A 10,114-nucleotide genomic window follows, 5' to 3' on the forward strand; every position below is an offset into this window, starting at 1 on the left:
ACTAGAGGAACAGCTTGCCTTGTTAGGTGTTTCATCACTGGAGGTTTTTAAGAAAGACTGGACAGCCACCTGTTTGAAATGGTATTGGGTGTCATGCTTAAGTAGGGAGTTGGACTAGAAGACCTCTAAGGTCCTTTCTAGCTCTATTCTGATTAACTTTTTATTAAACTTATACGTTATCTGCTTTTTTTTCTGTTGGCAGATTCAACAACCTTGATTTATGCTGTTTATTTCCAGCTTTGAGCATTCAGGCTCAATCCAGCCCCTCCAAATCTCTGATCATAGAAGTCTGTTGATCATCTGACTTGCCATATATTTTTATGGTCAAATTTGAAAAGGGTGTTGTATTGTGTTCTATATTATTGCTATCACATGCTCTTAACAAGATTTGTTACTAAAATTTTGCGATTGAAGAACCAGGCATTCTGATGAAAAAGTTTCATGTACATGTAGGCATAAGTATATTTGTGGGGTCCTTGGTGCTCTCTGAGCTTGGTTGTTTTCTTGCAGATGTTTTATTATCAAGTTAGATAACATCAGCAGTGCTAGAAGGGAGTGGAGTTTGCTCTCTCTTTATTCTCTTATGGCACTCATGATATTACATAGTTTAATAATGAAATGGCTACAAGAAAACAACCAAACCCAGAGATCACCAAAGACCCCACCATTCAACCATGAGCTACAAATATTCCCTTCTATTAGTTTTTTTCATGTAATATTTAATGTGTCCTCCTTTTCCTTCCATTTATTCTCTTTTCCAATTATTCGTGCCTTCCTTTGCCTATTCAGAGGTCTAGTAACCCTACTCCTCCATCACTTTATCATCATGCACATTTGTAAGGGACAGTGTTTTCTTAAGTAATTTTGTTGCTCAGGCAGGAAAGTTTTCTTACCTATGTCTGTTGCTCAAGCCATGTTTTTTAATTTGGTTAGCTGTATTTAGAAAAGTTTGAGTTTGTATCTCTTGAAGAATAATAGAATAACAGAGTTGGAAGGGACCTTGGAGATCTTCTAGTCTAACCCCTTGTTGGAGCACCCACAACTTCTGGAGGCAATTGATTAATTGTTCTGTCAGGAAATTTATCCTTAGTTCTAGATTGGTTCTTTCCTTGATTAGTTTCCATCCATTGCTTCTTCTCCTGCCTTCAGGTGCTTTGGAAAATAGATTAACCCCTTCTTCTCTGGCGTAGTCCTTTAGATATCAGAATATTGCTATCATATCGCTTGTGGTCCTTTTTTTCATTAGGTTTGGGTCATCTGCAATTTGATGGGTTCTCCTATTCCCTCGTCTACATCATTGATGAAGACATTGAAGAATACTGGGCCTAAGACCCCACTGCATGTAGATACAGTTCCATTAAGGACTATACATACAGAGTGGTTGGTCAGTCAGTTTACGAATCCATCTGGTGCTGATGCTGTCTAAATACATTTTTCTATCTTCTCAAGTACCGGTAGTAGGTTGTAGTCTAATTTATCAAATGCCTTACTGATGCCCAAGTAAATTATATCCATAGCATTTTGTTGGTCCTCTAATTTTATCACTTTGTCAAATAATGCAATAAGATTTGTCTGGCGTGAACTTTTTTTTGACAATCCATGTTGGCTTCTGGTTACGACTTTGCTGCTAGATGTTTGCAGATTCATTGCTTGATTATCTTTTCTACTATCCTCCCAGGTATTGATGTCAGGCTTATAGGTCTGTAATTTCCCAAATCCATTTTTTCCCCTTTTTTGAAGATGGGAAGTACATTAACTCTTTTCCAGTCCTCTGGTAGTATCCTGGTGCTCCAAGATCTTTGAAAGATATGGTTCAGGAGTTCTGAGATCATGTCTGCCAATTCCTTCAGAACTTTGGGGTGTAATCCATCTGGTCCTGGTGATTTGAACTTGTCTAGAGTGGATATGTGTTCTATTATCACTTTCTTGCTTATTTTGACTTGCATTCCTATTACTGTATTTTAACAGTATTTTTAAAAATAGGTTGGACTGTTTTTTCCCTTTGTGTAAAGACAGATGCAAAACATGAGTTAACTAGTTCTGCTTTCTCCCTGCTGCTCATCAACACCTTGACATTTTCCCCCATTAATTGCCCAATCGTTACCTTAACTTTTTTTCTTGTTTTTTACATGTTGACTTTTGTTGCAAGTCTTAGTTCATTTTGAGCTTTGCAGGTTCAGGTTATTTGCTGGTATTCTGCCTTAAATTTTGTGCCCTTTTCCCACTTTTTATATTTGTCCTTTTTATCTTTCAGTTTATCAGGTAATTCTTTGTGCAGCCGTGCTGGTTTCTTTCAAGATCTCTTATTTTTCTTCTTCATTGGAATTGTGCTAGGCTGGGCTTTTATAACTTCACTTTTCAAAGTTTCCCTAGCTTTTAGCGTTGTTTTCCCCTTGAGGATTCTCATCCATGGAATCCTTCTCAAACTGTCTCCAAGTTTATTGAAATCAGCTCTCCTGAAGTCTAAGTCTCTAGTCTGATTTTGGTCAATTGTTTGTGCTTGTGTAATGTTGAATGTTCCTATAACTTCAACACTTTCTATCATTTCCTCTCTGTTAGTGGGAATTAAATCCAATATGGCTGACCCTCTAGTTCTCTACTTTTTGGGAGACAAAGTTGTTTGGTAGGTTTGTCAGAAACCTGTTTGATCTTCCACTAGGTGTAGTGTTTGACTCCCAGTTGATGTCAGGGTAGTTAAACTCCCCCATTACTATTGTAGTGTGCTTCCTACAAACTTTAGTTAAACTGACTAGTAAAAAGTGCATCTATGTCCTCTGGTTGGGTGGTCTATAGTATACTCTTATGGCTATGTCCTTCGTTTTTCCTTTTATATTGACCTAAACACACTGAAGATGGTTTTTATCAATATTCTTCTGTATTTCTGTAGAGATATAGTTTTTTTTATAACCAGCTAGGAAGTGGATAGTATCCTTGTGACTGTTAAACCCAACATCTCTTAGATCCTTGTCTCTTCTGTCTGAACCTATGCAATGGTATCAACCTCCTTGAGAAGAGAGAGTGGTACAAGCCTTGAAGGAGATTGTAGTGTACCCTACCTTCCAAGAGGCCATTGCTGGACCCAATTGTTTTGAACAGTTTAGGGAAGCTGGGATCCAGAAGCCAGCTGGGCGGCTTTGTAGAGAGCCCTGGAGGAAACATTATCTAGATTCTTTTTTATTGAGTTTCAGGCTTGGACATAGTACAGAGATAGCATTGATCACACTAATTGATTATCTCTAGCACAGCAGGGACAGTGGTAGTGCAACCATCCTGGCCCTTGGACTGTAAGTGATTTCAATACAGGTCATACATCTTTCTGGATTAATTGCATTAATAATTAATTAATTGGTTTGGGAATGGGAGACATGTTACTGGACCAGGAAACTTTCTTTATAGTCACCCATGTCTTGGTCACCTTGTTTATTTATTAAACAAATGTATATGCTGCCTTTGAACACTATAATTACTCTAGAATGCAGTAGTGGTGAGCAATTGTGTGTAGGACTCATTATAATTCTGGAGTACCACTGCTTTGAAAGTTGTTCTAGTTGTCAGTAGCCTGCTGAGTGTAGTTAAAGCTGCTGGTTGCCTCCTATAAAACATGGTATAGAACAGGGGTGTCAAACTCGAGGTCCGTGGGCTGGATCCGAATCCAAGGCCCGTGAGGCCGGCCTGGAAATAGCAAAGAACCTCTGGCAGCCAAAAGGGAACACAGGGGGGTGCGTGTGAGGCCCCTTTCACCCCATTTTCAGCCTGGACGGCCTCCTGCAGCACCCTGCTGGCCAAAACAGGGTGCAGGGGCCTATGTTTTGGCCAGCAGGGTGGTGCAGGAGGCATCCATCCCGTCTCCTTCCCACCCCCGGCCAGCCCATGGAAGAAACCTACAATGCTGATCTGACCCTCAAAGAAATCCAGTTTGACACCCCTGTTATAGAGGCTAGTCACCCAAGGGACACATGATTTCTGCCCTCATAACTGAAACAAAATTGGCCTGGTACAGGTCCCATTGAAGAAATAGAATTATTTAGCAGGACCCAGGAAACATGCCCTGTCACAGACTTATCCTCTAGAATGGCATTACCTACAGATTCAAACTACTTCTGCCTTGCAAACCTGTATTTCCCCCTGCACTTTGGACTAAGGTGATAATTAAGTCCCTAATGGTTCTGCATATTGTGATGTTTCTTTCTTAAGCCACCCCAAATAATTCAGGAATAGAAGCCCCCCTTGTAATGTATTGAACAAAAGTGGGCTGCTAACATCACCAATGTGATTGAAGAAGTGAAGGTGACTGGCACTTGCAGAAAAGCAATGGTGTTATCCTTAAATCTACATATCGTGAGGAGGAGATTGAGGCCAATAGACCTCAATGCTGTAGAAGTTGGCATGTATAAGTATAATCTTTATTGTCATTGTACTTAAATACAACAAAATTGATTGTACAATGTACAATAATTGTGGTGAATTCACTGGAAAGGTAATTGAATCTGATGACTTTAAATCCGTAAGGAGAACAGTATCCAGGAAAGATGGGAAGTTATATGTAATGAGATACTGAAGGGTGTAATCACAAACAATTCCCAAGATAAAGAAAAATGGAAGAAATCTACAAAGGCTCTCCCAAATATTGAAGAGAAAAAGGGACATGACCTGAAGCTTGGGAGAAATCCCAAAATGGACAACAATAAGCAGTAGTTACTTCACTTCCTTTTTGTTTCTAACATACCTAAAGAGACCCTAGGTCAATTGTGAGGGGAAAGTGGTAAATTGCTAATAGGGGAACTTATCAATTTATATTTTGCATTTTAATTCTCCCAAATGGAGAATGGTCATCATTATGCCACTGGAGAAATGGGGGGAAATACAGACAAGGAGAGAATAAGAAAGAATGTAACTAATTGCAATTATTGACCAGATGGATTATTTCCCAGAATGAAGAAACAAGCAGAGGTTATCACACAATTGTTTTTGATGATTTCTGAGAACTGGAGGACTGATGAAGTTCCAAAAGACTGGAAGAGAGCCAGAATCGTCCCTAACCCAAAAAGAGGAGGGGAACCTGGAAAGTCATACATGGATTAGTTAAAGGATCTGCCTTGAAGTAAATTTAAGTAAATTGACTTAAGTAAATTTATGCCACAGAAAAAGTCAACTAAGGGGATATATAACATATAACCAAATCAATATCTATGGAGATTCTCAATCATCCAGATCACAGTTGTCCCAAAGGTGCTTTTTCAAAAAGCAACTGGATTAAACTGAAGAAGCTTCTTGGATGAGAAGGGAAATGTCTTCAAGGAAAAACAAAGTCTGGTTGTCTTTTGCAAAAGCACCTCTGGGACACCAGTTCAATGGCCTTTTGGAGATTTAAGAAGCCTCTAGTACTTATTGTTTTTCTGAACCTGAAAAAAACTTGAAGGCGCTCGTTCACCTGGCAAACCTGACTAAGAATTCTGACTTTGGAGGATTGCACAGTCCTGCTTTTAAATGACATCATGGTTTTGCCTCTTCACGAAAGACACTTCACTCCTTAAAAGCCTGTTTTCTGTGGAGCATTCCCTTTCCTCATATGACCAGCTTGCTCCTCTCAGAAGGCAGTTGAGGTTTCAGAGTTACAGGACACAATGGTTACCAGTGTTGGTTGAAGCTTTTCCATGAGCCTGTTAATTAGCACCATAAAAGTGCTTATGTTCCATTAGCCAGTCCATGAAGGAAGATTCCCCTCCCCATCCACCAGCCCTTCTCCTAATGAGAGCTGGAAGAGGGACACTTACAAAACATTGCTTTAGAATAATATTCTGCTTTGTCCCTGCCGGTAACAAGAGCTGACAGGATCACTACGTCAATTTCTCTTCTAATTAGCACACTTCCAGCTTGGTCTGAGCCAGCAGCCAGAGAAAAGCGATCAGACAACCATACCGAATCACAAACATAAAGAGGCCCATTCCCTCTAATTAGGTGAGACAATCCCTCAGTCTTTTCTCGGCTGGAGCTTGCCCATAAGACTCTCACTGTTTTGGTAAGTCCCAGCAACACAAGTTACATGTCAGCCCAGGACACTAATAAGCCCCTAATTGTCTTCCGCTTCACACGGCTCTTACCATGGGTCCAACTTCAGGGAAAATTCCCCTAACAAGCAACTGCCAGCACGGCCCGTAGTATAAATACAACACAATTTTTTTTAAAAAAAAGAGAGTGAACAGGCAGTGAGGAAAGAACCCCTTGACCACAACAATGCAGAGGGACACATGCCAGCATGCCAGACATCAATTTGTTATTGCCAGGGTAAAGTTGGTCCTTGACCCTTCCCATTCATAAGCCACTGTTGAGCCATCAGTCTACATTTTTCATCCCTTGCAATTGTTTTATTGCTTCTTTCTCTCCTCTTGTTCCTTTCATTTACCATACATATTTCACTGGAATTTGGACCTGTGAACAAGTCCTCATGAGTCTGGAATATTACAATGCCACACAATTTCTGCTAGCAAGGCAACTCTACACATCTGTTGCTTAGATCACGTTTGTTAGAAAACAATTGAAACACATAAAAATGTGGTAGTCCACAAGGATGGAGACTTATGGACTGGGAACTATGGAATGGGTAACAGTTACAGAAGAATTTTTACACAAAAAATGGGGTTTTGTGTTTTGGAGCTCAAACGATATACTCACCAATTCAATCAATGTCCATTGTTCTCTGTTTAATGATGCAGACTTTCTATTTTGACTCACATTTCTAAGTATTTTACCACACTGTATTTTGTATTCATGGCACAATCATGATATCATTTTACAAAAGATAACTTTTAATGGATTTATTACAAAGGCTAATGTTTAAATGATCTTGTCATGGGTGACAAAGGAGACAGAAGCTAACATTGTAAGCATGGGACTTAACTATTTTTTTCTAGCCTAAATACTTATGTTCTCTGCAAATAGAAGCATACATTTCATCTGTAGTATTAACAACAGCAAAATATAAGGAAGTTGTGGAGGACGACCCTGAGGGGCAAGTGCTGCTTCTAAAAAGAAGTTATAGAATTTATAAAGTTGAATCAATATTGCCCATATTGTTCTACAAAAGTTGTTCTTAATAGTTACTTGTTGAATAAATTGTCTTGTTTTTGAAATCTTGTTCAATAAATGATCTTTGTTTTTGAAAACTATGCAAAGTAGGAGCCAAGTAGACACTGTATGAGAATTGTCAATAAAGATGGACTACTGAATTGAGTCATAATCTTCTGATTCTGTATGTTGTGAAGACAGCTGTATTAGCCTGTTGTATTTTTGTAATTTTACAGATACAGATTTTGTAATTTTTATATCAACTTTTGTAGATTCCAATTTGCTTTATCAGATACCTAGTTGTTATCACAGTAGTCATTAGGGTGTGCGATAAGTAAAAAAAATGTGGTAAGGATAATTGCTTTGAAGGTTGAAAATATGCATAAAACTGTTTAGGATGTTAACACAAATACAAAGGAGCGTCCTTGACAGACTTTTCCAGCAAAAATAAGATTTCTGCATTGTTTCAAATTTATCAGCACATGAGAAAGTATATTTAGAGTTTGTTTTGGAGGAGAGATTAAGGTTAGGGGCAGAATAATAAAAGATTAGTAAATAAAACATACATATGAACCAATAAATGAAACAATTATTATACTGGATTATTTTAAAATATGTGGTAATAATATTTATTTTAATATAGTATTTATTTAATATATCAGAAACTGTTAAATTTGTAATTTAATGAACTGTTTGTTCTTACATTCGAATCTATCTTTTTGTCTTTTTAAGAAAAACATTGCGAAATGAACAGTACTGAGTTTTATGGAACTGTGAATAAAAATATTCAATTTAGAACAGTGGATATTCTAAATGAGGGGTAGGCAACATATCCCCAAGCACCACTGCGCACAAAGCTCAATTGTGGTACAATAATGTTACACAATTATCTTGTTTTTAATCTGTGACATTAGCTGCGTTGGATTTTCAGATGCTAAATTTTCCCAGAAAGATATAAAATTCAATGATTAAAAATGATCTATGTGAATACATAGAAATTGGATTTCATAATTATTTCAGATTTATAATTTTAAATTATAATATCCATTTAGAGACGATTTGAAAGACCAGAAAGTCCTATAACTTTGCATTATTTCAATCTTGGCAACTGTAAAAAGCGTGGACTTCAATTCCCAGAACTCCCCAAATAGAATGCTGGCTGGAAATTATGTGAAGTTCACATTTTAAAGTTGTCAAGATTGAAAAATCACTCTTATTCCCATTCATGCCGTACCTGTTTCAATGGTATTTTAACTACCTTAGAAAAAAGTGGCACACATTTCTTAAGCTGTTTAGGAATTTTTATCTGTATTTTTCTCACAACAAAGACATAATGCAAATTAATCTTTTCTCATATTAGAGCTGTTTATCCTAGAATGATGTTGATGAATATTCTCAGTCCTCCAAGCAGACTTTTCTTTTTTGGTTTGAAATGTTTTGATGCTTATCCTGAATGCAGACTAAAGAAACTACTTGGATAATTAGCAAAATGTTTCAAACTAAAAAAGAAAACAAGTCCACTTGCCATGACTCAACTTCCAGCATACAGCCATGATGACTAGTAATGTTTAATAGAAACAGAACTATGAGAAGCTTCAGTTAGCATTTCTGCATCAATTTGCCAGAGGATCTTATATGCATGTTAAATAAAATAACACAAAACAAAACAAAAGGAATGGTAAGGAAAAAGCTTTGATGTTAACAGTCAGTTGTCATCCCTTTTTCTTTGGGATCAACTGAGAGAAAAAGAAGACCGACTAAAAACTTAGAGACAAATGTCTGCCATGTTCTGTATTTTCAGCTCTAACAGTGATTACCAACATCACACGCTGCTAAAAGTTTACGTGGATAAACAGGATATATTTGAAGGCAATACATTTCTTTTGTCAAACGTCTCTTATTCTCTAAGCTTGTTAAAGAATGGAAATGCGAAGCAAAAGCTTTCAATTAACTTTGTCCTTTGGTGACATTGCGTGACTGTGATTACGGAATATTTAAAATTAAGTGAATTAATTGCTAATTAATAAGATATTTCCCCCTTCTCCATGTGATATAACAAAGCTACATTTTCATTGTGGGCCACAGGAATGGAAGTCATTCCGAAGAATAATTCCTCGTACAACTATTTAAATACTCTAAATTGATTGTCCGGGGAAAAAAGATATATTTTTTTAAAAAACCCTATTTTGAGGATTATGAAAACAATCAATTAAGTATAAAATCCATCTGAATGTTAAGATGCAAAACAAAAAAAGTTTGGGGCTAAATCCAAGAGCGTAAAGGTTAAAGGTTCTCCTCACACATTGTGCTAGTTGTTCCTGACTTTAGGGGGCGTGGGCACCTCTATTTCAAAGCTGAAGAGCCAGTACTGTCCAAAGATGTCTCCATGGTCATGTGGCCAGCATGACTAAATGCCGAAGGCGCATGGAACGCTTCCCACAAGGGATGGTTCCTATTTTTTCTACTTGCATGTTTACATGCTTTTGAACTGCTAGGTTGACAGCTGGGACATGTAACGGGAGCTCACTCCGTTACGCGGCACTAGGGATTCGAACCACCAAACTGCCAACCTTTCTGATCGACAAGCTCAGAGTCTTAACCACTGAGCCACCGTGTCCAAGAACTATAGAAGATATTAAATGATAGACTACAGATTTGAAGAGAAGAAATACTTTCTATGAAGTAACTAATTTGTTATTTCAAGCCTCAACTCAGTTGATGTTTATTTACTGTAGTTTGAATTGTATCTTCCTATGTTGCGGAGTCACTCTGAAGATTAGTTTTTGGATTATTCATAAGAACTATTTTAAGTTTAAAGTTAAAATTTCACTTATAAATGCTTGCCTGAATCAAAAGATCCTGAGTTACTGGAGTTAAATCAGAAGGAAGTGTGCATATCAATGAGCTAAAAAGTACAAAATACACATCTGTTTGTAGAAACTATTCAAATTTCAATAAGATTGAGTTTTATTCTTTTTTTCACTTCTGCTTTCAAAGCTTTATTTTTTTAAAAAACTATTAAACCATAAAATATATTTAACGTACTGCA

The sequence above is a fragment of the Natrix helvetica genome (assembly GCF_964273705.1).
Source record: "Natrix helvetica genome assembly, chromosome: 1".
In the NCBI taxonomy this organism is placed as follows: Eukaryota; Metazoa; Chordata; class Lepidosauria; order Squamata; family Natricidae; genus Natrix; species Natrix helvetica.